Source organism: Rattus norvegicus, chromosome 1 (genome assembly GCF_021556685.1).
Source record: "Rattus norvegicus strain SHRSP/BbbUtx chromosome 1, alternate assembly SHRSP_T2T, whole genome shotgun sequence".
NCBI lineage: Eukaryota > Metazoa > Chordata > Mammalia > Rodentia > Muridae > Rattus > Rattus norvegicus.
This window is the reverse complement of record NC_141534.1, coordinates 58912853-58940761: the sequence shown is the minus strand read 5'-3', so window position 1 is coordinate 58940761 and position 27909 is coordinate 58912853. Positions and strand designations below refer to the sequence as shown.

Below are 27909 nucleotides of genomic sequence, written 5' to 3'. Positions count from 1 at the left end.
GACTCTCCCTGTGGCTCATTTCTGGGGGGAGATTCTGTTCTGCCCCAGGCGAGGTTTCTTTCTCCTTGGCATGCAGCAACACAGCTTTATCAGGGCATTTGCTATATTCCTGGTCCACCTCTTAAAACCTCTGTGCCGGACCCTGCTGGGGATGGGCTTATCCTCTAATGGGGCTCTGTGGGAGAGTGGGTTGTATTCTTTGATTTCCTTATTGCTACTCTTCTCACTGAAGATGCTTGTTGTTTGAATGCATGGGACACTCACGGCACATTTGTGATAGTGGTCCTGTGTAGGTGTCATCGGTAGAGGCCTGAGACGACCAGCCACAGTGGATCTTTTGCCTCCTTTTGGATGAGCATTCTGGCCATAGTGAGATACGTGACCATGGGAGGATGACACCCGCAAGGTGCCAAGGACTGGCAAGCTTCCACTCCTCTTTGGTTCTAATCTAAAAGCAGCAGCAGGATCAAGGCTAGGGAATGGTGCTGCAACGGGACTCACTTGCTGTGCCTGGGCTGTGCAGCCATCCCCCTGGAGAGCCTGCTTTTGTAGAAAGAAATAAGTTGCCATTTCCTCATTATATTTTCTTTGTTTTAAAGAGTGTTTTACTACAGAGGCTTGGAATCCAATGCTTTTCATGGCATCCAAAATGGCCGGGTCTGGTGTGAGGGGAAGCATTTCTTCATAGGGACCTATCAATCCGTTCCAGTGTTCTTTGAACCAAGGGTGTTTCATCGCCTTTCTTGCTGTTGGTCTAAAGTTGGGATTTACCCTCAGTAATTTACTAAGGAGGTCCTCCAGTTCTTTTGAAACCCCACAGGGAGCAGGATATACCCCTGCCACTACTTGTCTTTGCAGTTCTTGGATGATCACTGAATCAAATGGGAGCTTTCCCACTACCATACAGTACAAGACCACTCCTATAATCCACATATCATTCTTCGGCCCGTCATACCGATGGCCAAGGAGGAGTTCAGGGGAACCAAAAGAGTACGTGCCGCAGTGGTGGTTTAGCATTTTTCCAGGTTGAAATTGGGTGCTAAGCCCAAAGTCGATGACTTTGACCTTTTTGTTTTTATCAATCATTATATTATCCAGTTTGAGGTCTCGGTGAACAATCCCCTTTCCATGGCAGTAGCTCACTGCTGACAATATCTGTTCAAATATTTGCCGGGCCTCATCCTCCTCTATGTGCCCTGACTCTCTGATGTACTGGTAGAGTTCTTGGCCTTCCACCAGCTCCATTATGAGGTATATTCTCGTTTCCTTTTCAATAACTTGTATGAGAGACACTATGTTGGGGTGGTTGATCTTTCTCATTATGTTTGCTTCCATCATGGCTGGCTGGAACCACTGCTTGTCCTTTCGCAGAACTTTGACAGCCACCGGGGCTCCTGTGAGCCGGTGGTGGGCCAGGAGGACTTTGGCGTTGCCCCCTTGCCCAATTGTCCCCAATACTTGGTATTGGGAATGGAAGTTGCCCTCCTCAGAGATACTGGGCTCGGGTGTAGGGGTTGATAACTCCTCCTCAGTCTCTGTAGGCATTTTATCAGTACTAATGCTACCTAAAAATAACAAAAATGGAATAAAATAATGAAAAAGATGGAGCAATATAGGAGCTAAAATTACACTTGTGGTACCTAAAAGAAACAAACAAAAGAAAAAGAAAAAAAAACAAACAAAGACAAAGTAAAAACTAGACTAGAAAAATAGAGCAAAATTATGAAAAAGTTAAGGAGAAAATATGAAGAGTCATAAGTAAAAGCCACCCAAATAACCAACCCCAAAAGAGAAAGCCAAGAGCACACACATACTAAATGCAATGATGAAAATAAAAATCGTCATACTACAAAAGGATTGGGCGGCCAAAGATGGTCAATACTATGAATAGATGTTCATTGAAGAAAAAAAACAGATGAAAGAAACGAGAGGAGAAAGAATTAGTATAAGACAAAACAAACAAATATAAAAAGCCAACACTTAAGGGAAAACTCCATTGAATTTCAGGACCTAGTGATCCACAAAAATCCACAACTCTCCAGAGCAAAATACTGAAATTTAAAATTAACCAACCACAAGGAATAAGGCAGTTAAATATCAGTGAACAGTAAACCTTAAACAAAGGCCGAAGAGTCAAAGTGTCACAAAGGGCAAATTTGTATCAAGTCTAAGCCAATGATTGCTTGTACTCAATAAACAGAGAAACAGGAATAATGTAAAAGGATGAAACCGCAGGACATTGAAAATGGAGATAGAGTTAATCATCCGACTGCAGAACCGTAAATAATCAAAGCAGTAATATAGCATGTGAGAACATAAAAACCACTAAAAAATGAAACCAGCAATCCATAATAAATAAATAAATAAATAAAACAAAAAACAAAACCCCAATAAGGAAATAGCCAGTGGCGTGGCAATATGTGACCTAATTCTTTCTCTTGAAGTCATCCAAAAATCAATCAATCAAGACATAGGCAGCCAGCCATCTACATAGGCCTTTAAACTGATATTATGGGGTTGGCATACCAAATGCCTGGGAGCGACTGGTCAGCCAGCCCAGATACTTGGGCAGCTGCAGGCCAGTGAGAGAGCCTGTCTTGAAAATAAGGTTGAGAACCTACCTCAGGAACAGCAGCCGGGGTGACTTCTGGCCTCTACACTCTCTTGCACTGAGGTGCAGGTAATATAGATACAAGGGGCAAAAGGGGATGGGCACGTGCACACACAGACACACAGACACACACACACACACACACACACAGGCACTCACACAGGCACAGGCACACACACAGGCACACACACAGAAATACACAGAAGTGAACTTATACTCACACAAACTCTTACAAACACCCAGATTCACACAAAACACTCATACTTACACACAAGCAAACCTGGAAAAACACACGTCAGACACATACACACATACACACAGGGATACACATACGCACAAGAAGACATACACACATACAAACACATACACACATACAAACCTGTAAACTCACACACTCCTACATATACTGACAAACACACAGGCAAAAGCGTACACGCACTCACACACAGGCCAATCTGTCAACACACACTCTCTTACACACACTGATACATACACATATACACAGTACAGTAAAATTCGATACAACCACACACAGCTCACTAGATACAACCAAGTCGCAGAGGGCTCCACTCCACCCCTCCTCTCAAAGCACTCAAAGAATTCCAGGCCTGGCAACAGCTTAATATGTGTTTGCTGGGCCGCCTCACAATCGCTCCTCATGAGGTCACAATAGGACCTGTCAACATGGTTGGGAAGGACTCTGAGACCGTGGCTTCTATGGGCTATGGAAAGACTTTAGGCTGTTAGAAATAAAACCCTGTAAGATGTTTAGCTGTCCATAGTTCTCTGTTTTGAATGTTTACTCTGCATCCTGCTTTAAAGTCCTCATGTCTACACTCAGGGTGTCACGTTATCTTTGAATTCTGAAGGATTAGCCTCAGACTGATGGTATAGTTTTCTTTTTTTAAAGACAAAGCTGTTTGTAAACTGACCCATCAAGAGGACACTGTTCTCATAAGTCCTCAGAAAGGCTCTAGGTTATCATCAAACACCTGAGACAAAGCTGCAGGACTAGGCAGAGACTTGAGTTTGAATCCCCCAAATGCCTAATGGATGCATCAGCAAAGCTCATAAGCTTTCTCTGTGGAGAAGTTAACATGGACCAACAGATTAGAGGGCCAGAGCCCCAACCCATGCTGGGTGGACACTCTCCTTTGACATCCAACACAGAGATCTTTGTACAGAGATCAGGAGAAGGCTTCTCTGAATAGCTGTGCAGAGCACCTCAGGCTCAGGGACTCAGGACTGACACCCATAGAATGCTGTAGAGGAACCCTTTGTGATTCAAGGGCTCATCTGCCTGGGTCCCTGAGCCTCTAGAGATGAGCCCAGGACTGGGCTGTCTCTGCTTATGGGCTCCGACAAGGAGGTGCCAGGGGGTTTGCCCTTGGCTCCTGGGAGTAGAGCAGTTTTTCTTTCCCTGTCCCTGCTTTTTGAACTTTTCTTTCCTTGGGAAAATGGAAGGACTGGAAGAAGTCTGGCTATGGAGAGTGAGGCTGGCTGGGAAACTGCTCGCTGTTCTCCATTGTCATCCTGCTGGGGGTTTGGAGTTGTTGGCAGGTTAGCCTCTCCACCATTCCAATCTGCTTCTCTCCATTTAATCCATGCATCTCTGTCTCTTTGCTTCGTGACATGGTTGCACAAGTCCTACCTGTAGCTGCCACTCCAGGGCAAAAGTCCCTCAGTGAGTGAATTCCAGATGGTTCTGTCTAGAGAGAAATCTGAAGATTTTATAAATCTCCTTTGGCTTGCTTTAACAATGCTGGTGATTATAGCAATACATGGTACACTGAGGACAGAACAGAATATATATTGTGAGCTTTTGAGATGGTTCAGAGGTGAAAAGAATAGCTGATGATCTGAGTTTAGTTCCAGAGGCACTGTTAATAATCAAACACAAATGTAGCCGACTTTTATCCTGTGTAAAAATCAGTCAGGGCATCCAGTCATCTAAATCTGGAAGCTGGGGAAGGGAACATGGAAAATGAATATCCTAGTAAGAGCACCATTGGAAGGGGAAGCCCTGGGTCCTGCTAAGACTGAACCCCCAGTGAACTAGATTGTTGGGAGGAGGGCGACAAGGGGTGAGGATGGGGAGGAGGGAAGGGGATGTTTGCACGGAAACTGGGAAAGGGAATACTGGAAATGTATATAAAAAATACTCAAGTTAATATATATATATATATATATATATATATATATATATATATATATATATATATACACACACACACACACTGAGGTCAACCCTAGATAGGGCATAGAGCAATCCACACATCATGGGATTCAACGGGGCGTTTTATGAAAGAGCTGTTCCACTTGAGCATGGAGCCTCCCTTTTATTCTGGGAGATAAACAGGAGTCTCCAGCTAGGAACAGTGGTCCAAACATGAGGTTAAGTGAAGGCAGTGAGAATGGTGTATATACATTAAGGGTTTCTGATTGAATGATTCTGAACTTAATGTACTTCCTACTAGAGTCATCTGTAAGTGACATGTAAGCTTTGTATTAAAATGTACCTTTAGGTCCAAGATTTCATGGTAGGACAATGCCCTACTTGCTTTGAAAGATATCCTAAAAACTGGATAGAAAAGAGAAAATACAGAACAGAAAATGTTCCTAGGTGTACAAGACTGGTTTACATGTGTAAGTCTCTGTGCTCAACGCGAAGAGCATACAATATGCCTTAGAAAGTAGATGATAAGCACTCCCTTCTCTCTCTCTCTCTCTCTCTCTCTCTCTCTCTCTCTCTCTCTCTCTGTCTTTCTACCTCTCCCACTCTCATGGGTGGGTGTGTCCGTGTGTGTGTGTGTGTGTGTGTGTGTGTGTGCAAGTGTGTGTGTTTCTGTGTCTGTGTGTCTGTCTGTCTGTCTGTCTGTCTCTCTCTGTATGTGTGTGTTGTGTGTGTGTGTGTGTGTGTGTGTGTGTGTGTATGTGTGTATGAGAAACTGAAGGTGAGCTCAGGGTCTGCATGGCCCAGTTGGAACAAGGATCCCATGTTGATTGACTCCCATCTTGACAAGTATCTTGTTGTTGGGATGACCAGCATGTGACTATTGGGACAAGATAGAAGTATTTACAAAGCCAACAGTTTTGACCGATTTATGCAAATTAGGGCAAATTTGAGAGTACACATAAGAGTTTTAAACTTTGTTTGAAAAAACTAAACAGTGTTCTTGGAATAGTTTCTTTGGAGTAGACCGCCAAAGGCCAAATTTTATCTGATTGTTGGTGAGCACCTGTGGGTTTTTGTTTTTTTTATGTAGTATCCTTTAGTTTTGGGTCAGACAATGTAAACCTTATCATTTCCACTGTTTTTAACATCTCAAATGATGTCCCACATTCTAGGTGCCAATCCACAAATGCCCACTCCTACATTTGCTCCCTCCTCCCTCCATTTTCCCACTATAATACTGCTCCTAAACTCACCCAACTTTTGGAAACCCACCACTCCAGCCTTCGATGAAAATTTGAAGAGAGCCCAGTATGACCTCTGTTATACTGAGGTTATAGGTCTTCAATGAAAAAGAGCAAATGGGGCAAATAGAAATGCAAAATGTATAGTTTACAGAGAAAAAGACACTGGGAAGATTAATATTATAGCCAATGCCTAGGCCAGAAGAGAGCCTGCAATTACTTAGGAGATTAGAACCTTAATAAGAGGCCATGTCTCCTCAGGTGATGACATCACTCAATTAACCTTGTAATCTGTGGTAGAAAGTGACTTACTTAGGGTTTTCCTGCTATTAACAGACACCATGACCAATGCAAATCTTATAAGAAGAACACTGCTTTGGGTTTGGCTTACAAGTTCAGCAGTTTGGTTCATTATCATCAAGGTGGGAACATGGCAGCATCTAGGCAGACATGGTACAGGAGGAGCTGGGTGTTCTACATCATCATCTGAAGGCTGCTACTAGAAAACTGATTTTCATACAGCTAGGACAAGGAACATCTACAGTGACACACTTCCTCAATCAAGGCTACACCTATCCAATGAGGGCTCATCTGCAAATAGTCCCACTCCCTGGGCTGAGCATATTCAAATCAACACAGGAACATTAGGCATTTTCAGTTCCTGAAATCACCTGTGATCAGAAGCTGCTGCTACTGTGGGTCATGGGGCCCAGGGCTTTCCAGAAATCAGGCATCTTCTCATGTACTCTCATCAGTCACTGGGAGTAAGGAAGCTCAGCAAAGGACTGCTGTGTAGGCTGAGACAGCTGAGAAAGTGTGCTTGGGAAGGTGTGTCAATCTTTATCTCCACATGGAGATAGCATGGGGGTTACCTGACATTACCTGACCAGTGTCCATGTTTGGTACCCCTGGATCATATTCATTGTCAGGTAGGAAAGTGTTATTTGGCACCCAATGTCACGTTGTGCTTATCATGTACCCAAAGTTGATAGATGACTTAAGAATGTAGGCTTGAAAGGTATCCAGTTTCTAATCTGGGAAGGAGAACAGCAGGCCTGAGAGGAACAGGCCTCATGTGCAGAGGGATGTACCATCTGTACATGGTTGGGAGAAGCTCAGAGAAGGTTAGTCAAACCTGTCTATCCAGTAGAGGTTAGTTAACTGTGGAAACTATCACTAACAATAAAGGTAACTTTGAACTCTGAGGAAGAGAAGGTTTGTTGCCATTGTTTGTGGACCATGCTTCAGAGGTGATGAGACACAGAAAAACTGTGTCTTGGGTTCATGCCACTAAGCATGCTAGCTGAGCACTTCACATCTTAAGTTGTGTATGTCGTCAAGGCCCTTACACAAAGGTGATCTAGTGACAGTGTCTTGCTTTATTTGTAGCAATCACATGAATTTAAATTTCCTACTTGTTCTTGTTCTTAAAAACTCACTGATTAGTTTTAGCTGAGACTCCTGGGAAACTTTTCTCTCATATGCTGTAAGTTTTAAAGATTTGGTGATTAACATAAATAACTATTCATAGGTCAACACAGGGCCCACACTGACCTCACCTTGCTATCTGGAACTGTTACTCCTGAGCCAAGGGTCTCAAGGGTCTCTGCCTCAGAAAGAAATGTGGTAAAGTGATCTCATAATCTATTCACATTCCTTGTGTCATCCAGAATATCTGCTAGAATGAGAGGATCCTTCCCTGCTCAGGACAATGTAGATACTGCTTCCCCTGGAGGAAAGAAAGGGCCATGTCCTCCCTCCGTGGGACAGTCCCTGATGTTCACTGTAATGTCACCCAACAGTCCCACCTTGAATCTGCTGTTCCACTTGAGCATGGAGCCTCCCTTTTATTCTGGGAGATAAACAGGAATCTCCAGCTAGGAACAGTGGTCTAAACATGAGGTTAAGTGAAGGCAGTGAGAATGGTTTATACACATTAAGGGTTTCTGATTGAATGATTCTGAACTTAATGTACTTCCTACTAGAGTCATCTGTAAGTGATTTGTAAGCTTTGTATTAAAATGTACCTTTAGGTCCAAGATTTCATGGTAGGACAATACCCTACTTGCTTTTAAAGATATCCTAAAAACTGGATAGAAAAGAGAAAATACAGAACAGAAAATGTTCCTAGGTGTACAAGACTGGTTTACATGTGCAAGTCTCTGTGCTCAACGCGAAGAGCACACAATATGCCTTAGAAAGTAGATGATAAGCACTCCCTTCTCTCTCTCTCTGTCTCTCTCTCTCTCTCTCTCTCTCTTTCTCTCTGTCTCTCTCCCCCCCTCTCTCTCTCACTCACTCTCTCTCTTTCTACTTCTCCCACTCTCATGGTTGGGTGTGTCCTTGTGTGTGTGTGTGTGTGTGTGTGTGTGTGTGCATGTGTGTGTGTTTCTGTGACTGTGTGTGTGTCTGTCTGTCTCTCTCTCTCTATGTGTGTTGTGTGTGTGTGTGTGTGTGTGTGTGTATGTGTGTATGAGAAACTGAAGGTGAGCTCAGGGTCTGCATGGCCCAGTTGGAACAAGGATCCCATATTGATTGACTCCCATCTTGACAAGTATCTTGTTGTTGGGATGACCAGCATGTGACTATTGGGACAAGATAGAAGTATTTACAAAGCCAACAGTTTTGACCGATTTATGCAAATTAGGGCAGATTTGAGAGTACACATAAGCGTTTTAAACTTTGTTTGAAAAAACTAAACAGTGTTCTTGGAATAGTTTCTTTGGAGTAGACCGCCAAAGGCCAAATTTTATCTGATTGTTGGTGAGCACCTGTGGGTTTTTGTGTTCCTTATGTAGTATCCCTTAGGTTTGGGTCAGACAATGTAAACCTTATCATTTCCACTGTTTATAACATCTCAAATGATGTCCCACGTTCTAGGTGCCAATCCACAAATGCCCACTCCTACATCTTCTCCCTCCTCCCTCCATTTTGCCACTATGATGCTGCTCCTAAACTCACCGCACTGTTCGAAACCCACCACTCCAGCCTCCTCCCACGTTCGAGCATCACATCTACACAGGAACAAGGGCCTTCCATCCAATTGGTTTCAAATAATGCCATCCTCTGATGTATATTGGTTGGTGGTCTATTTTCTGGAAGCTCTGGGTCATCAGCCAGCATATATTGTTCTTCCTGTATTGCAGGTCCTCCTATGTCACAGGACATCCAGTGTTTAAGCACCACCACTAACTCAGGAAGTCCACTGTCGTGTGTCAACTCCACTGTTACAGGACCACAAGTGTCTCAGCACTTCAACTATCACAGCACTTCTACTGTTCAGGAGCTCAAGAGTCTCAGCATCTCAAGTGTCGTAGGACCTCCTTTGTCCAAGAACTGGACTGTCCAAGCAACACAACTATTGCGGGACCTCCACTGTCACAGGACTTCCACTGTAGGAGCACTACAACTCTTCTCAGGACACCCACTGTCCTATAACCTCCACTATCCCAGGAATTCCACTGTTGTAGCACCACCCGTAGCAACTAAAGTGTTTCAGGACATCAACTGAAGCAAGATCTCCCATGATTCTGCAACTTCACTGCCACAGGATCTCTACAGTGACAGGAATACCCCTGTATCATCAATTCCAATTTTGCAGGACCTCCACTGTAGCAGAACCTTCAATTGTGCAGCAGCTCCCCTGTAGGTAGATTGACCTCCATGATCTCAGTGCCTCCACTTTCAAAGGACCTTCACTGTCACAGAACCGGCGCTATTTCTGTGCCTCCACTGTCGCAGGACCTACCTCTTCACAGGATCTGCACTGTTGCAGCAACTGTAATTTCAATTTTTCAAAGTCATTGCTGGTTATTAGATTTGAGGCTGAATGAAATGTGATGCTACTTTTGAAAGCATAAGAATTTGTTCTATAGCTCTTGTGATAAATGCCGTGTGTGCTAGGACCAGTAACCTATGGAAGACTTCATGAGCTCATACCACTCTCCACCTCACTTTGTGGAAGCTGGTGTTTTTAGAGTGTGATAAACTTCAGGTGAATGGATGCATTCAGCTGCACCACGCTCTAGAGTGGGCTACACAGCAGTCATATTGAGTCCTTGCTGGGAAGAGAAGAAATCCAGAAGCGGGAGAAGGCTTGAGTTGGGGGAAGAATCATAAAATACTTAGAGGATATAAGAAGGTAAGAATTATGGGGAACTGGAAAACAGAGCCAGAGAAAGAATGAGCACAGAGCAAACTGGGAAGGACAAAGTACAAAGGCACGTGGGTTTTGCCATCTGCGTGTTCTCTGGATAATCTCCCTTGGCCTCATTTCTGGGAGAAAACTCTTCCTCCACCCCCTTGTAAGGTTTCATTCTTGAAGGAAAGCAGCAACACAACTTCATCAGTGAATTTCCCCATTGGAATTGGTTCATCCTTTAATGCCTCTGGGAAATCCCCAGCTGGGGAATGTCCTGCTCTCTGCTGAGAGACAGCAGGAAAGTAGGTTGTCCTCTGTTTTCTCGTTGCTACAGCTCTTCTAATTGTGGCTGATTGTTGAGTGAAGACACAGGACACTTCTGGTGTGTATGTATGCTTTATTCACTGTGGGTGTTGTCGGGAGTGTCCTGAAAAGAAGAAGGGCATGCCCAAAGGCTCTTTGCTTCCTCTTTGACTAGCCTTATGATCATAGGGAGACACTAGGCCATTGGAAGATGAGGAGAACAATGTGTCTATGTTGTGTTCACTTCTATTCCTATTTAGTCCTAGAGGGAAATCAGCAAGGGTAGAGAATGGGACCGTAACTGGACAAAGCTGCTGAGCCTGTGTTGTGCAGCAATTCCTGTGTATATCTTGCTGTTACATTAAGCAATAGGATGCCATGTTCTGGTTATACCTTTTTGATGCAATGAATCTATAATATTTTATCTCAAAACTCAATATATTACGTTTCTTCCTCTTTTGGAGTATCTGGCATGAGAGGGATCACTTCTTCATAAGGATTTGTGAACCTCTTCCAGTTTTCATTGACCAGGGGTACATCATCACCTCTGTGACTGTCAGCCCATAGTTTGGATTGACTTTTATTAATAGGCTTTAGGTCCCTGTGAAATATTGTGTGCCCATAGCAGTAGCTCATCACAGCTATTATTTATACAATATTTCCCTGGCCTTGCCTTGCTCTATATAGCCATACTTTTGGGTGTATTTGTAAAGCTGTTGCCCTTCAACCAGCTCCATGAAGAGATGTATTGGTCTAAATTACTTGAAGAATCGAGATGATGTTGGGGTGATCAACCATCATCATCACTGCCATGGTCATTGCTGGCTGGCATTATTTCTTCTCTAATACAAGGACTTTGTTGGACACTGTCACAGGAACACCAGTGTGGTAGAAACTCTGTTTCAAGTCAACTCCACATTCTCAGGGCCTCCAAATTCCAGGGCCTCTCCTGGCACAGGACATACACTTTCCCTGTACTTCTACTCTCACAGAGTCTTAACTTTTCAGGACCTGAACTATTGTAGGACCTTCACTGTTGCAGAAAATTGATTCTCTCAGCAACTAGTATGTTGCAGGACCTCAGCTCTCAGAGAAATTCCACTGCTGCAGGACCTGCAATGTCAATGTAAATCTAGAGTCTCAGGACCTCCATTGTTGCAGGATCTCCAGTCTTGTAGGACGTCCAATGTTGCAGGACCATCACTGTCAAAGGACCTCCTCTGTCACAGCCTAGACCTTCAGACTTATCTGTAAAACTGGTGGCATTCAAATAGCACCATGACAAGGTATTATCTTGTCTCAGACTCAATTACTTGCATAGTGAAATAAAGTTGGAGTGATCAAAAATCATCATCGTTACAAGCACTTTGATGTGCACTGTAGCAGGACATCCACTGTTCCAGTGTGGCTTCTGTCCCAGTACCTCCACTATCACTAGACCTCCAGTGTCATAGGACCTTCTCACTAACAGCGGCTGCATTGTCAGGACCCTCAATTTTCAGGACATCTACTGTCACAGTATGTGTACTGTTGCTGGACTTTCATTGTCACTGCACCTAAACTGTCACAAGGTCATCCAATGTCACAGAGCAGTGTCTCAGCACCTCTACTCTCCCAGGACCCCACAGTCACAGGACCTCCAATAACTCAGGAAATCCAAGTTCCATTACCTCAACTGGCACAGCGTGTCCACCCACTGATGTTGGACTTTCACTGTGGTAGCACCCCAACTATCACATGAAGCCCACTATTGAACAACCTCCACTTTTCAGGACATCTATTTCCTCTGAAACTAGGATTGGCAGGACCTCCTCTGTCACAGTACGTCTACTGTCAAAGCACTTCCACTATCACAGGACATCTAGTGCTGCAAGGCTTTCACTATTATAGCATTTCTATTGTCGCCACACCTCTACTGGCTCTCCTACACCTGTACTGTCCCATCACCTCCTAGGTCAAAGATCCTGACTCATGCATCAATTGAAGTTTTTCAAGACCTCCACTGTAGCAGCATATCCACTGTCCCAGCTGCTACTCCACTGTCACAGGACCTGAACTGTCTTAGGAACTCCACTGTTACAGGACCTCAACAGATGAAGCACCTCAACTGTCACAGTACCTCCACTCTTGCAGTACCTCCAAAAACTCAGCCACTCCACTGTCACAAGTCTTCCAATTTGAAGGAAGTCGACTGTTGCAGCACCTCCACAGTTCTCGAAGCACCATTGTTATGGCACTTCCCTTGTCCTGGGACCTCCATAGCTTCTACTCTATATTCTGAGGACCTCAACTGTTGAAGCACATCCACTGTCCCAGGACTTCCATTGACAATGGACCTCACTGTGTCAGGAACACCACTTTTGCTTGGTCTGTCCCTTAAAGCCTCTGGGCTGGCACTAGCTGAGGACAGACTTTCTCCCTACTGAGGCATACCAGGAGAGTAGATTGGCATCTGTGTTCTTATTGCCACTGTTCTTCTCAGTGAGGCTGATTATTTAGTGTATTCAGGCGACACTGGAGGCATGGATGCATGTTTCTCCAGTGTGGGTGTCATCTGGAGTGGCCTGAAGAGAGAAGGGCAGCACCAGGGGCTCTTCTGCCTAATCTTGGGCCAGTTTATGGCCGCAGGGAAACACAAGGCCATTTGAGGATGATGAGACCAGTGCGCTTAGGGTGGGGTAGCTTCCACTCCTCTTGGCCCAAAGGGAATGAATCATTATCATCAAGGGTAGGGAATAACTGAACTCAATGTGTGAGCCTCTGTTGTTCAGCCTTGCACCTGGAGAACTTGCCAGGACAGTAGGCAACATGATCCCATGGGTTGATTATACATTGTAATATCTTAGGCTCTGGACTCAATATGTTCCATGTCGTCCACAATTACAGGATCTAGTGTGATGGCGCTCAGTCCTCATAGGGATTTGAGAAAGCCTACCGGTCTTCCTTTAACCAGCGGTACATCATCACATCATTGACTGTCATCCTATATTTCATGTTGAGTATCATTAAGAGGCTAAGCAGGTTATCCATCTCTTCTAACACCCAACAGGTGGCAGGATACAGTTGCCACAACAAGTCTTTTCAAATCTAGTATGAATACAGAGTAAAGATCTTAACTTTTTAAGTACCATGTAAAACTAAGGTCCAAATGTCATTTTGTGGACTATCATAAAGTTTGCTGGGCAAGAGTTCAGGAGTTCCAAAAGACAAAGCACCACAGTGCCAGTTCAGCATTGCCCTGGTTCAACTTGGGTTCTAAGGTGAAAGTCTATGATTTTAACTTATCCATTCATGTCCAACATAATCTTATATGGTTTGAGTTCCCTGTGTACTATACCGTGCTCATGGCATTAGCTCACAGTTGCTCTAATTTGCCTAAATATTTGCCTGAACTTATCCTCCTCTAGCTTACCCCCATTTTCTGGTGTTTTCATAAAACTATTGTCCTTCAATGAGCTCTTACTTGGGGAAATAAGATGCTGTTCAGGTGGTCGACCATCATCATTGTCTCTGCCTTGGTCATGAGTGGCTGGCACCATTGCTTCTTTAGAAGCAGTTTGATGGTCATGGGGCTGCCAGGGAGCTGATGGTGTGGGATTGGGACCTTGGTGTTGCTCCTGTGTCCCATGGTCCTTAAGTCTTTGTATTGACAGTGGAAGTATACCTCCTCAGAGATTCTGCTCAGGTCTAGGGTGTTGTAACTCCTCCTTACTATGTGTAAGCATTGTAGTTAAAAACTACAAATATTCCCTAGAAATAACTTAATAAGAATAGAATAAAAATGATGAAAAAGATGTAGTGAAATTACTATATGTGTTAACTCAAAATGAGCAAAATGTCTTGTGGATTGCTCTTTGTATTTTTGCTTTCCCAACAGGGTGGACCTGTAGTGCAGTAGATCACATATTCAGATGATGTCAGGTGAAATAGTAATTAGCCAAATAAAGGTTACTTCCCCTGATTGGACAATGGAATGAAAAGGTAGAGCAGAATGCATTGGAAAAGGGAGAGAAAGAAAAATAGAGATGGAGGATGTGGGCAAGAAGTAGATGGAGGAGGAAGAGTTTGAAAATGGAGCAGACCCCTGTGGCCTGGAGGAGCCAAACGTAGCTAGAGATTTCATAAATGGGTAATAGAGTAGTGTAGAGGTGTATTTGTCTAATCTAATCGCACACTTTGTCGTTATATTATTGAGTTTTCTGTTCCTTGCATGGGCCTTTTGGGTTTGGAGATTTACCCATGTAAATCTGGTTAGTATAAACCTTTGGTATTTTCATTTCAAATGACGAAGGCAAGTCCTGTGAGAGGAACTTTACCCAGCCTTCTGCAGGCCAGCCAGAGGGTGTGGGTGGGATGAGAAATGCAACAGCACTCCAGGCACTTCAGTTAAAATTTGGTTAAAGTAGCAAACTAACAGCAGGAACCAAGACAAGATGGCTGCATAGAACTAGCCATGTAGGATGAACCTAATCACTGATACCAGAGCATAGAATGAATTAGCATGGGTTTAATTTAAAACTACATGCAATAGATGACGTCGAGTGTGGTAGTCAACAATCCACTAGGGAGTTAGGATTCTTGTCCTAGGGATGAGAGAATTAGATTCCTGAATGAGCAGATATGAGTCAAGGGACTCCAGCACATGGGAATCTTAAACACAGGGATAGACAGACCCAAATCAGGCTTTGAGTTCTCCTCCTGTAAAAAGAATCAGTATAATGAATGGCTCCAGGCAGAGAGGGAAAGTAAAGGGTGCCTGCTTTTAATAAAGTTTGGTTTAGTTGTTGCTAATTTGGTTTAATTGGATAGAAGAGGACACAATTTTGGCCTCAGTCACCTGGGGAATTCCTCCTGAGGTTCAGAGCTAACTCAGGGAAAATGGGCCCAGATTATCTGGGAGCTCCTGCTGTGCAGGGAGAAGCTGAGCTAACAAAAAACTACAACCTGCAAAGCAGACAACAGAGATTGGATGAGGATAAAATCCTCTAGGAAAGTCTCAGTGTCTCACAGGATGTTCCTGTTCTCTCAAAAGTGGGTTCAATATCCTGGCCTGGCAGATTAGAAAAGGCCGGAAAGAAAGGTTTCTATTGTGCTTGTTTGGTTTAGTTACTTTGTTGAGAAGTTAATTTTCAAAATGTGTGTGATTTTGAATTTTCTGGTTATTTTACTATTTTTCTGGGAAAGATGTCAAGCTAAAAATCTTTCTGGTTACTGGCTAAAGGACATGCTAGTTTGGGAGAAAGACCTTATGTTTCTGCTTATAGAAAAAGTAATTAGGCCCTGGACTACTTCCAGAGTTCTCTGGGTCAGAAAGGGCAGAGGGAGCCACCCTGAAGAACTAGAAAATCCTAGAGAACCAAACAAGAAAGGTAAAGATTCTTTATGCTATCCTTCACAAGGCATGAGCAAAGACTTAAGATTGGTTATTATTAAATTTGGCTCATAAAAAGACTATCTTTTCACATGCTCAAACAAAGAGCAATTTCATCTTGAGTAGTCAAGGCATTTTATGTTAAACTGGTTCACAATCGGCTTAGCAATTGAGCCTTAGGATGCAGAGTAACAAGTGCATAGATTAGCCATGGAGTCTGTGTGAAACTCTGATGCCTGTGTTTAGCCAGACTTAGTGCTGGGTTATTTTAAAATTGCATGTAGCATAATATGCTTGAAATGAACTAAAATCAAAGTTAGAAAAATAGAATATATATCATGGAAAGATATCAGGGAAAAGGCTAAAAACAAAAATCCCAAGTAAAATCCAAACAAATAACCAACTTTATATTCTGTTCAGCAGAGTCATGAAGCTCTGTAGAAGGAGACAAGAGAGGATGCAGCTGTTGGGCTATCTCAGGCAAACTCTGCACCAGAGCACCTGTTCAAAGAGATTAGGGCATCATTACTGTATCATGGATGTTTACTGGGAGAATTGAATGAATTAACAGCTGAGTTGTGGAATTCTATAGATCTATAAAATAATCCGCAGTGGATAATACAAAGTCATGAAATATCTTCCAGCTTTTAATCAGAACTATAAATTTTCAATGTAGCCCATGGATGCTGAGGGTAACTGTGATTTCAAGGTCATTTCCAATCATCTATGTTAAGTGTTTCGACTCAAGGAAAGTGGCATTGCCATAGATGAAATCAGTTAAAGGCATATTTATTTCTGCTTTGCCAAGTAACTGGACAAAAGTCAGTTCAAAAAGTTGCCATTATTGAGTGTACTTTTTTCCTCTCAGTTAGTTCATGTATTTTCTCACTTATTTAAATTTCCATACATCTATACAGTAAAATATGGTCTTATCAACCCTAACTTCTCTCCTCCAAATTCTAAAATATTCCTCTCAGAATCCCCCTTTTGACTCTATAGCCCTGGTTAGTCTGGGACTGGCTGTGTAAATCAGATTAGTCTAGAACTCACAGAGGTCCACCTGAATCAGATCCTGGGTTAAAAGTCAGCACCACTAAACCACCCCTCTGTGTGTGTGTGTGTGTGTGTGTGTGTGTGTGTGTGTGTGTGTGTGTGTACAGAAATACACATAAACACATTTTTTGTATCCCATTAAGCCCTGTTAGACCTGGTCAGGCTTGCATACTGTGTGTACAGCTGTTCACTGGGAGTCGTACCAATGGCCTTCCCCCAAGGAAGAATGAATTTCTATCAGCTGCTCTTAACTGCAGCTCCTCATTTGATGCAAGGGCTTATAATTTCTTCTCCCACCCATGCATGATGTGCAGACAAATGCCACATCTGTCACTTTACTCGGTTAACATATACTAATAAAATGTTGTGGTGTTTTCAAATTTATATGTATATATATATATATATATATATATATATATATATATATATATTGTGCATGTATAATGACACATCGTATATACTCGTAGTGGCTATTCCTGGTTGTGAACTTGACTATATGTGGAATGAACTACAACCCAGAATTGTAAAGCTCACCTTTGATCCTGATGTTGAGGCTGGGAGATACAAGTTTCTGAACTGCATCTTGGCATGGAGATCATGAGGCAAAGTGGCTAGGAATCTCAGGAGCTTAAGGCAAGGAGGTCTCTGAGTTCAAGGTCACCTGGGACAAAGCAAGTCCCAGATCCAGCTGTGGTGGTATGCACCTTTAACCTGGGACACACCTTCTGCTGGGGATTTCCATGAGAACATTGGAAGAAGGAAGAGTCTCTCTTTTTCACCTGCCTGTCTGCCTGCCTTGTGGGACTGAGCCACTGCTAGATCCTTGGACTCCCATTCATACCTGCTGCTGATCATGGTTGGGGAGTTGGACTACAGACTGCAAGTCATCAACCAATTGTCTCTCCGTACAGAGATTACCCATAAGTTCTGTGACTCTAAAGAACCCTGTATAAGACAATTCTCTGTTATAATATATAATTTCTATTTATATATTTATGTACAATGTAATTTAATATTTTATTCATAATTTTATTACATACATCCATATATTTATATGTAAATAAAACACAGGTTGTATGCCTATGAAACAGTAACACACTGCATACTTGATGACTGCTGCCTTGTCCCTACTCTCTACTGCAGGGGAGAAAATGGACCAGTCTCACCAATGAAAAAGGGAAACTAAAATGTTAACTACTGGGTGGAAATACAGATGGTGTGCATATAAAATAACATCTTCTTGATTACTTCTTTAGAAATTTTTCTTCATTTCTTGAAGTCACTTTTTATGGTACATTATTATATGATATACTATCTCACAGTTATTAAGGTAAGTTATTTTTATTGTTAGTACAAAAGTATACTCATAATGTTGTGCTAATTCCAGTAATGTCCGGGTAAGGCTTCATGCACATGACTGCATTGTATAATATTTCCCTATGTGATCGCAAAACTCTTTTGTTGTTATATTATGATCTCTAAGCAGAATATTGATGATCCTGAAATTATATACCATACCTAAGATTTTTCCTCAAACATTTCATTAGCTTTCCATAGAATGCTATTATAAGTGCATTTGACTGTTCAGTTCCAGGGTATGAATTCCAGTAGAGTACTTTCTGGATAATAGTTCCTTACAAAATGCTGTTAACTGCTTCCTCCAAGAAGTTAATTTCTTGTTTTAAAATTTATAAATTATGTTTAAATAGAAGATAGAGAAGGCAGATGCTGGATTATTTAGTACCAAGCTGCTTTTCTGTCCTGATGTGGGTAAGGGCTGGTCACTTGTTATGTTTCTCATTCCTTTAGATTTGTAGCTGTTTTAGACTTTATAAATAATCATTTTGAGTATTCCAAGTCCATAGGCATTTTCTGACACAATTGTCCATTTTACAGGAGTATTTTTCTTACAAGTTTGGAACCATAAAATAGAAACTTTCCTAACTAGTCAAGCTTCCAGGGTATATGTGGGTAGGATTTTGCTCATTTCCTGCTGTGTGATTTCATTGTGCTGTTCTGACCTTGTCTTTGCATAGAGTGCTGGCCGGTATAAACTGGAAATGTATGTTAAGTCGTTGTCCAAGGCGGTGTTGCAGATGTGGCCAGTATTTGTTTTAAGGGAATCAGTGAAGGGCATTCTGCACTCGAGCTTTTTGAAAAACTTTGCAGATGGTCATGGCTGTGGATGCTGAGTGGTGTGAAGAACACTGCAGTTCATTGAATATGGTGTGAGGAACACTGCTGTGCACTGACTGTGTGGTGTGAGGAATACTGCTGTGCACTGACTGTGTGGTGTGAGGAATGCTGCTGTGCACTGACTGTGTGGTGTGAGGAATGCTGCTGTGCACTGACTGTGTGGTGTGAGGAATGCTGCTGTGCACTGACTGTGTGGTGTGAGGAATGCTGCTGTGCACTGACTGTGTGGTGTGAGGAATTATGCTGTGCACTGACTTGTGCTGTGAGGAATGCTGCTGTGCATTGATGCTGCCTTTTTTCTTTTCCCCCTACACCTGCATCCTTCTGGTGGCTCAGGTTGGACAACTAGGTGCCCATGACCAACTCCTCATTGTGGATGGATTTAGTCTGGTTGGACTTTCTCAGGAAAGGTAAGACTAATTGGTTACTTTAAAGCTGATTGGTTAGTCTTAGTGTATTGAAGTGATATTTTGCTTTTTATTTTGAAATTTGAATTCAAAAAGAAGTGATGTAAAAGCTCTTTGTGTTTACTCATCTTCCCCTATAATCCTAGTTGTTAGAGCACATGAATCTCATTTGTGTTCACTCATAAGAATGTATATTCTTTAGAGTATTTCCTTAAACAATTATATAAATATGTACACATATACTTAGAGCTTGTAAAATGTTTAAATATCTTAATGTTAATGTTATAGAATAGAATATATTTACCTGTTTTATAATTAATTATCATAAGTGATGTGGACAGGACATAATCTTCTGAAAGCCTAGTTTATTTCCCACACAGCAACCGGGTTGAGGAACCTAAGCACAAGTATTCTGAACATAGACTCTACTGTGACAGTGACCGCTGTTTCTTTATATTTTCTACCTAAGGCAGCTGAACTCATGACTAGTACCAGTTCCATGGTTACCCTGGAAGTTGAAAATCAAGGCATCCTCTCTCACTGCCTGTCCACCTTTCTTAACCAGCCATTGTCCTCCGTGGTGCAGAGAGGTAAGAGCTAGTGGCTCAAGCCAGGTTAGCTAACATATAGTAGTCCTGTATTGAGATATGGCTCCTCTTAAAAGTTATCAAAATCTGGGGCTGGAACAATGGTTCAGTATTTTACAAGACCAGTGTTAGCTCACAACTGCACCTAAATTCAGGGGATTTGAAGCTTTCTTCTAAGTTCTTTGGATACCAGTCAAGCATCCGTGTGCACACATGCTGGGCAAACACTCATACACATAAATTATTTTTATAAAGAGAGGCCCTAAAAGTCCCATGTAGTAGCTCCTACCACAGCTCTTGCTCAGCTCTTCAAGGAAGAAGTTAGTTGAGACTGAGTGCATGATGCTGAGAAATACTTCTGGATCATGATTCAGATCAGATCTAATGGTACGGTTTCCTAGATATATTCACAGTCGGTATAATGCAGTATTGTGAACCCTCTTCTGACCCTGACTCAGCTTTGGAACCTGCACATCCTAGCCCTGACCTTTGTAGCTAGAGTATCAACAACAGTATCAGTATCTGACAGTTAGAATCCTGTTTACTAAAGCGTAGAACAGGAAACAATCCTGGCTAGACCGTGTGTTGGCATGTTAAAGCAGAACACCATTTACAAACTCAAAGAGGGACGTGGGTAACAAATGAGTCCCAGGTGAGCAGACAGGAAGACTAAACTGTGAACAGGTGTGGATAACCACACCAGGTGACAGCACCATGTGATTCTGTAATTCTGATGGATAATAATATGTGTGTTATCAGGTGAGAGAAGAGAAGTTGAGTGCTTTTTAAAAATTCCTCTAAAAAAGGTTACTTTGTTATTTACAAGTTACAATTCAGGTGTTGAGAAAATAAATAAGGTCAGTTTCTCCCATAGATACATACTAAGTAAATGAAATGTTTTTCTAGACACAGTATATGTAAAAGCTTTTGAAAATGTTCATATAAAGCTATTTGTGGTGGCATGTACCTTTAATGCCAGCTCTAAGAATGCAGAAAGAGGCAGATTTCTGTTAGTTTCCGGTGCACCTGCCTGTGTAGTGAATTCCAGGCCAGCCTCAAATATATAGTGAGACCCTGGGCTATGATTTCTTCTGATTGCTTGGTTGGTTTTGCATTTTTGGCTAGTCAAAGAATGTATATAGAGATCACCCTATTGTACCAAGAGCAGTTATTAAATATAAGAATTTTAGATGCATACTTTGAAGCTCTTCAAGTCTTAGAACCAGTGAGAGGGAGAGAATGAATGAATTGGCTTTGGTTTCAGTTTCAGATCATTATGGCTCAAGTAAACCCAGAACACAGAGTGAAGTTTTTGTAAGTTTTATTTTTCTTGGATATTTTATGTATTCACATTTCAAACGTTATCCCCTTCCCATACTCTCCCAACCCCCTGCCCCTGCTTCTATGTGGATGCTCCCGCTCCCACATACCCATTCCCATCTCAGTGCTCTGGAATAAGGATGCTTGCATGTAACCATTGCACTGAATATGGGGACCCCAATGGAGGAGTTAGAGAAAGGACTGAAGGAGACGAAGGGGTTTGCAACCCCACAGGAGGAACAACAATATCAACCAACCACAATCCACCAGTACTACCATGTAGCAAACTATCAACTAATGAGTACACATGGAGGGATCCATGGCTCTAGCCACATGTGTAGCAGACGATGGCATTGTCCAACCTCGATAGGTGGAAGAGGAAAGGTTTTGAGCCCTATAATAATTCAGCTCAAAACGGCTCCCCAGAGAGTCCTCAAAAGCCTTGGACAGTGGAGTGACCCAACGAAACTGTCTGGTAAAGACAGGCTGATGAAAAACTGAGCAGATCACCTTTTCAGCCCCAATGTGATAAGAGGAGGCACTCTCTAAGTCAACTTGTCACCCAGAAGCCAGTGAGGCACATTGTACTTTGATCATTGTTGTTTTCATAGAGGTCTCAAATTAGTCCAAAATTAGGATTTTATTTGAAAAACCCTTGACCTTATAGATCAAAATGCACTGCAAATGTGTCTTCAAAAAAGTGTCAGGTTTCCAAGGTAGTGGAGATCATTTTTACACTTAAAAGGCTGGCTAACAAAGTAGTGAGGATGAAGTATACTGAATAGAGACCCCAAATCCAAAAGGCTTCAACCTCCAAATGGCTTCACATATTTACTCTCATGTCTCTAGCACAGATCTCATCTGGTCCTGGAGAAAGTCCTTATCCTGGTCTGTGGTGTCAGGAGACTTGTAGGGGTGCGTGAAGCCGACTTCTGGTACATCTTTGTCTGTGGCTCAGTGCTAAACATCCTGCCTTCAGTGTATGATGGGTATGCCATGGCTCATGCTTTTAAAGGAATGTTATGTTTATTTTACTTGTCATTTAATGTGGCACTTGGGTTTTTAACACTATTTCTAATAGATCAACCTCCTATTCCTGGAGAGAAGTGTGCATATACCATAGAACAGCAACTAACATCTGTCTCCACTGGAGACCTCTGCACTGAGGTCTGAGATGAGCTGGAACACTTTCTTACTTGTCAAATATCTGACTTGTTTGATAAAGTTCCCAACAAATTACATTAACTATCATTCCTGAATTTTGTTCACTGAAGTTTTATTTTTATTACGCTACTCAAGTAAACTAATACTAAATTAATGAATCTGGGAAAATGAGAATTAGTGTAAATGAGTAAATAAGAAAATTTGAAATGTTTTTTATTGAAAGCATAGGGTCAACATTACATTTTTAGCACAGCATTTAAAATACATGCTTTTTAGAAAACCATTTATTTATTTCCTTTATAATCCAATATTAACCCTTCCTGTCTTCCCAGTAACCCACCATACAAATCTTCCCTCCATCGCCCTTTCCTGAAATGGCAAAGCTCCTTTCGGGGTTTCAACCCCCTTGAATGCTTTTTAAAAGATTGTAAAACAGATCCCTGAGGAAAAAGTACGCCTTTTATGCAGGTTTAAGCATCTGATTGTTTATTTCTTTACATTTCACAAGAACAGACCCCTCAACCTAGACCTGGTTAGGAACTAAATTGCAGGAGTGACAGTGCCACAAACAGAATGCATTAGTGTATAGAAAAATCTTTTTATTCCTTCATAGACACAGGAACAGCTGGCTACTTGGTGGGTAAGCTATAAAGCAGTGTCAGGTCTGGTTATTCACCCATTACCCATGTTTGTTACCTCCTCTGTGAGGAAGAAACATGCATGAAATTTTGCTAACATCTCAGGTGAGTCCCTGAAGTTCCAAGGAAGAACTTCAGGAAGACTTTTACCTACTTGAGCTCCATTGAGTAGAGGCTGGCAAGGGTCTCTAGTGTGACAGTGATATGTGTGTGGATCCAGAGCTCCTCAGTGGAATCTATGACATCCAGACAGGAGCACCTGAACCCTTCCTCCAAGTCAGTTACCCCTGTTTCCACTCTGACTAAGAGTGGTCCTGGCCATTGGGAACCCCCAGCAGAGGTGCTGCCCACCCCTGTCACTGTCACCCAGCCCATATGAACAGACCTCCCTCCACCACCTCCTCTACCACAGGTCCACTACACCAGATTTTGGCGGCATTTCAGTGGATTTGCATCTCCCACCACCTTCTGCAAACAAGGCAGGATCCCAGTCTGCTCAGGTGGCTGCTGCCTAGCAAAAAAGAGTGAGGAGCAGTAGCGGTGGTCTGAGATATAGAAGGCCTGTCTGGACAAGGAAGCAGAGAGGAAGCACAGGGAGCAGAAGAGGAAAGGGTGACAGATGCACTCTCATTCCCTGAACCTGCTTCCTTCTCTTCTTTGACCACACCGACCAAACCAGGAACACCTTCCACACTGCAGAGGCCCCAAGAAACAGTCATTCTGGTGTTGTAGTCCCCACAGCAGCCCCCCACTATTGAGCACAGGGATCTGCAGTTCATAACTATCAGTAAAGAGGAGTTGTCCTCTGGGGAGTCTGTCTCCAGACCCATGGAAACGAAATGCCAGGAAGAAGCTGGAGAAGCAACAGCAAATGCACCTTGTGGATATGCTAAGCAAGGAGATCCATGAGCTGCAAAACAAGGGGGTCAGCAGTGCAGAAGAGACTGACTGCCTGTGGAAGCTTATGCTGGAGTGGCAGTTCCAGAAGAGACTTCAGGCCATATTTCTTGCGTTTCTCCCAGGTTCATTTCAGAATACTGTTCAAGAAGCTCAACATTTGACGTTTCCATAGTAGAAATTTATAACAACAATGGTTTTGCCCTTCTGACCTTACACAGTTCTACAGTGATGTCTATGGTTAAGTGCCAGGCAGTGAGAACCCAGGAGTGACATTCAGAGGTACACAGGATGACCAGCAGGTGAGGTGCTCCTGGGGCCCAGTGTCCTGAGTGCAGGTCCTCGACCTTACAGCTGCCCACTCCAGCTGTGCCTGGGATGGAGCCAGTGCCACCAAACTAGGAAGCATCTCAGGGAGTGTGCTTAGTATGTGCCCCATTGCTTCAGTGCATGACAAGGTTAATCTGCAGGAGCAGCAAGGATTTTAGACAGCTTGCGTTCTGTATCTGAGAAAGAACATGTCTTTAAGAACATCAAGATGCTCACCTCTAGCACATATCAGCTTTATATATCAAAGATATAATAAAGCTGTTTAAAACATAAAAGTTTAGGGTAGCTCAAGTGTAGGATGTACTGACCCTGAGTATTATATCTAATTACACACACATACACACACACACACACACACACACACACACACACACACACAGGGAGAGAGAGAGAGGGAGAGAGAGAGAGAGAGAGAGAGAGAGCGCTACAAAAAGTTGGAAAAATAAACAAATCTTAAAAATATATAAATAACTGTATAATTATTAAAAGTCTATATGAGAGTCAATGTTTTTCGCCTAGCATTGAGGAAGGGGCTTAGAGAAATTAATTATCCCCCTCCAACCTCCAAAAACATACGCACACACACAATCAATGACATGTGTGATTGTACCAGGAAATACCCGTATTTTATAGAATGCCATAATGGAAAGTAAGAACCATCTTTTTCGTTAAGGGTTGCCAATATATTGTTCTTTCAAGGTGTGTGCAGCCGTGCCAGTCTTGTTCACCATGGGATGGAAGAGGTCCCTGACCTATGAACCTAGAGGTGACCAGGTGCTCCATTCTGAGACTGAGAGGCAGGATGCCCACTCAAGGGTCCATAGCAGGGAATGTTTTCAAGCTATGTACAGTGCTGGAAAAGCCTACACAAGGCATACAGTTAGCAGTGATGTGTTTGCAGGGAGTCCAAGGAACCAGTTTGTACTGATGCTGGTGGGCAAGCATTTAACATCCACCTGCCACTCTGACAGAAATAAGAGTATTGCTTAAGTTTTATTTCATAGATTTGATCCCTGACCAAAATACCAAAAACTGCACCCTTAACGATGTAGCAAATAGAATAGTGGATACTAGGCCAAGAACCTTTGACTCTTCTAATACCATTGTGTATTTCAGAGCAAGGAAGGAGAGGTATCAATGGACAGCAGTCTGCTTTCCCCACGAGTGCTCTACCACTGAGTTAGTAGCCTTAGCCCTCCTCACCTTTAGAAAAAGGGTATGACTAAGTTGTCCAAGCAGACCTGAAACTCATGCTGTAGACCAGGCTAGCCTTGAACTTCTGATCCCCCTCCCTACTGTGTGTCTTGATTGTCTGGTATTACAGGCCCTTTTTTCTATGGCTGACCGGCTTGCTTGCTTCCTCCTTTCTTTTCTTCTCCTTTCTATCTATCTCTTTCGTTCTTCCTTTCTCTCTCTCTCTCTCTCTCTCTCTCTCTCTCTCTCTCTCTCTCTTCCTTTCTTGATTTTTCGTTCTTTCTTTCGTTCGTTCTTTCATACTTTCCTTCCTTTCTTTCATTCTTTAACTTTCTTTTCTTCCTTCTTTCATTCCTTTGTTCCTTTCTTTTAAGATTCAATTATTTGAGTGGTCTATCTGCATGTACATCTGTGTGTCCAAAGAGGGCATCAGATCTGACTATAGTTAGTTAGTATCCATAATATGGTGACTGGAATCAAACTCAGGACCTTTGAAAGAGCAGCCAGGCTCTGAACCACTGAGCCTGCTCTCCAGCCCCAGCCTATTTTCTTAAACTTAGCACACTTGGCTCAAATGAGAATTGTCTGTCAATGAGCAAGATAAGGTTAATCATAGCAAAGAGTGCTTATCCCTTGCCAGATCAACCTGGGGTCTCCTGTGACATATGCTGTCCTTTTCCAGGCCTGTCACCAGTGCCCTGGTGTTTGTGGGGCTCATCCACAGAGGCATGCAACTCAGAGAACTGCACCCCAACTTGGTGCACAGGAACTCTTCCAGGTGTCACTTGATTGTCACAGGTTTCTGCTCGGTCAGCAAGGAAGGGAAGCCTAGCCCTGTGCCAGGTCAGTTCCCAGTACAGAAGTTCATTCATGGCAAAACCAAGTGATCATTGCAGTGAGCGTTGGTGGTCTAGAGCCCTCATCAAGGAGGCCTTCCAGACTTTGGAAGTGGAGAGGGAGGGAAGAAAACAAAAGTATGGTACACTCATACTTTGGAAGGACACACATCCATCCTAAGTGAAACACAAGTTCTGTTTTCCAGTTGACAAGTATATAACATGGTTCTTAAGGCTACACCCACATTGTAAAAGCCAGTGATGTCAATCACAGCAGGTAAGATGTCAGCCACCTGAGTCATGCAGAGTTTGACCACATGAGACTCACCCCAGGACTTAAATGCAGTGAGTTCAAGGACTCACATGCTATGCTGCGTGGGCTCCTCCTTATGCCATACCTTGACCCCATTGCACCCTGGGCCTCCACACCATAAGCCAGAGTGCAGATCCCTGGGCACAGTAGGACACACCTAGGCTAGTTTTCACTCACATGGATGTTCTTGTGGCCTTGTCAGAGCACTGTGACCACATCCCACATCTGAACAGCAAGCTAATCAACAGGATGCTCTAGGAGTCCATCCGTTTGTCTTCCTCAGAGACCCCATAATAGAGGGGGCAGAAATCCAGGCTTTAGGGAGCTACCACAGCCATGATTGTTCTTTTGTCAAGCCACTCCACCTTTGGCCAAGTTACAGCTCTGCCAGGCCCTGCCATGTTGTCTTCAACGTCTTTGTGTGTCAGTGATACTTGTATGAACTATGCTATACGTTGGCCTAGAGGCTGGGCTTTCCTCTTGCGTTTCCAGCAAGACTACAGAGTTCCCAGGGGAGACTCTCATGGCTCTTCATGTTCTGACAGCACAGTCTGCAGATGTCTCTAAGGTATTGGACATCAGACCCCACTGAGGAGTGAGAGGCTTTCAGTGGCTTATAGACGCAAGGCTTGGGCATGATGGCCTTTATTGTGTGTTTGATAGCATGTATGCTCTGCTCCAAGTGTAGACAGACACTCCCCATGCCTGTAGTCCGTGCTTGGAGTGTGGGTACACACTCTACATGCAAACAGCTGTCTACGCACACACAGATGCCATTTTCATGATTTACACCTGTTATCTTTGATGTTTCTTTTAAAAGACAATCATATAAAGTTACTGTGATTTTGTGCTGGCTTTCTTTACCCAGCCCACAGATGAATATTGGAAGGAGACTCGAATCTGCATGGGCTCCTCCTTATGCCCATACCCTGACCCCATTGCACACTTTTAGGCAGAGGCATGGCAGAGCGTGGCCTGTAATTGTCCTGTCCATTCCCTATGTTTTGTGACCACAGTCTGCAGTTCTGCACAGCCTGGCATCCAAAGAAATTGGCATAGTTCCCTACAATGTCTCCACAGGCCCAGAGGAAGGACATAAATAGAATCTTTATGAGACCCAAGTGGCTTCTC

General features: G+C 43.0%; 1 pseudogene; it reads right to left on the bottom strand.

Moving 5' to 3' along the window:
• Positions 1-15: 15 nt before the first annotated feature.
• LOC148007026 (sperm motility kinase Y pseudogene) lies at positions 16-13502 on the bottom strand (annotated as a pseudogene).
• Between the last annotated feature and the right edge of the window lie 14407 nt (positions 13503-27909).